Source organism: Equus quagga, unplaced genomic scaffold (assembly GCF_021613505.1).
Source record: "Equus quagga isolate Etosha38 unplaced genomic scaffold, UCLA_HA_Equagga_1.0 153_RagTag, whole genome shotgun sequence".
Classification (NCBI taxonomy): domain Eukaryota; kingdom Metazoa; phylum Chordata; class Mammalia; order Perissodactyla; family Equidae; genus Equus; species Equus quagga.
The window spans coordinates 4,351,947-4,354,259 of NW_025796915.1; positions in this window are offsets into that span (position 1 = coordinate 4,351,947).

Genomic DNA, 2,313 nt, shown 5'->3' on the forward strand with positions numbered 1-2,313 from the left:
CAACAGAGGAGACAATTTGTAGTAGCTCTGTATGGGTACAAGTTAACTTAAGCATTTTATTCTAGATAAAGGTAACTCATAGACCTCAAGGTCAGAGGGCCTCAGGAAGGGCCTGGGAAGATTCCAGCAACCAGACAGCAGTCTCGTCATTTCTAGTCTCTACCTCTCCATGCTTCATTCTCTCTCTGTAGATAGTCTTTCTCCATTTCTCATTCCTCATAGTAGTTGGGAGGCGGATGCACCATAGCTCCCAAGTTTATGTCTCTTCTGCTCAAGAAAGCAGTCCAGTTAAAATCATAATCTCTCAGCCCTAATCCAAGATTCCCAATTGATACCATCTGTGTAGCAGAGCTTGGATTAGGAATCCACTCACCGTTCAATAAACTGCAGCCAGGGCCCCAGGGGTCACACAAGACAAATATAGTCCTGAGGCCTGTAGATCTGGAGGGTGAGTGTGGAAAATATAATTCCTAAAGGATGGGGCTCATGGGTTGGACTAACCGAAAACAGTGTCCACTCACGAGCTCAATTCTGTAGGATTGGGTGATTTCCTTTGTCCTGGTTTAGGATGTGAGAGTAGAAAAGGTAAATGACCGGAATGATACAGGGATTTTAAGGGCAAGCATATTAACAAAAATGTGAGTAAAGTAACTGACCATAGGATCTGGACCAGACAGGAAAAGAAGTAAAGCCAGGAAGATACTGATAAACCATGAGGCAGTGGAGATTCATGAGATTCATGATAAGTAGAAGAGCTAGTGGTGTGAGATGAGAGGGGGTAAGGAGGGGAAATCCTGGAAGGTTAGAGAATACTGGAGTTTGACAATTCACTCACTGGGACAGACCCCCTGTGCTTACTTAAAGTGCTAATGTTCAAACACTTCTATGCATGCAGGGCTCCAAAGAGCTATTATGGGGCCCTTGCTGGTGAGTTGTTTTAGGCAGCAGAACCAACTGCTGCCCCAACTACTCTGAATTTCTGTACTCTGAGACTAAGACTATAAGTCCTGCTACTTTATATCCCTCACTTTTTTCACTTATTATAAGCAACGGGTATAACAGACCAATACTGAGACAGTGTTGTGGCCCAGGCTGAATGGCAAGGTGAGAAGAGAGGGGCATAAAAAGGAGAGGGAGTCTGAAAGAAGATGCGGAGGATATTCAAATGTAAAAACGCCACTGTGAAAATTGTGAGTGAGGCCGGCTCAGGAGGGAGAGATATGACACGTGTTTATATCACTCAGGGCCAAAGCCTTCCTTCTGTGTGCTGTGTCCCGCAAAACAGAGGGAGTGAGAAAGGAGAGTAGATCTAAGACAAGTCTTTCCCCATCCGTGCAGATGGAAATGAGGGGCTTGTGGGAGCCCCAAGACACCAAATTCTGATAAGGATGAGGAGGTCTGGTCATGTCTGAGGTTAAGAAACACAATAACCACAATTACAGCTTCCATTTATGGACTACTTTCTAGTCCTCTGCTGGTTACTTTATATGTATGAGGTTGAACCATATGAAATTGTGGGTATTTGCCTCTTTATATCCCACAAAACGGTAATTGCATCCAGTTCAACCTACCATCTCATTTCAGGATGAACCTCACACACACACAGCAGCCTCATTAAATAGCTATTATTGTCCCCACTTTACAGATGAGAAAATTAAGACTCAGAAAGTGAAAGTCTTAGTTTAAAGCTGAACAGACAGCTGAAACCAAGCTTTGAAACTAGATTGTCTGAATAGAAGGCCACAGTGCTATCCCCCACACCACAGCTATCAAGGGCACAGGAGAGTTAAACTTAAGAATTAAAAGACCCTGAGGCGTTCGACACCTCATTGCAAACCAGAGATTCTTGGAGTCAGCAGGGTCTCAGAAGGCCCGGCCCAGGCCTCCAACAAGAGGCAGCCAAGACTTCCTTCCCTCCTCATTCCTCCTAACCACAGGGGGCGCCAAACGCCAACAGTCTCTTCGGAGGGCCCTTCGCGCACCCCCGGAGGCCCTCTTGTTTCTTCATGCACCCGCCCGCCCCGACCCACAGCGCAGGCGCCCTCCCCCGCTCCACAACCCCTCCCCACCAGCGGCCACTGCGCAGGCGCCCCAAGCCTGGCATCGGGGAGGATGCCGCGCCCAGGGGCGGGCCACGTGGCAGTTGGTTGGGAGCAGGGCACGTGGCCGCGGTGTCGTTGCGCGAGCGTGCGCAGAGTGGCCCAGCGCGCCCGTGACGGAACGACGAGGCGTGGGGTGCGCGACCTCGCCCTCCGGGCCGGCCCCCGCCCCTTGGCCTGCTGCTCCGCCCCCGCGGGGCGTCCCGGGCCGCTA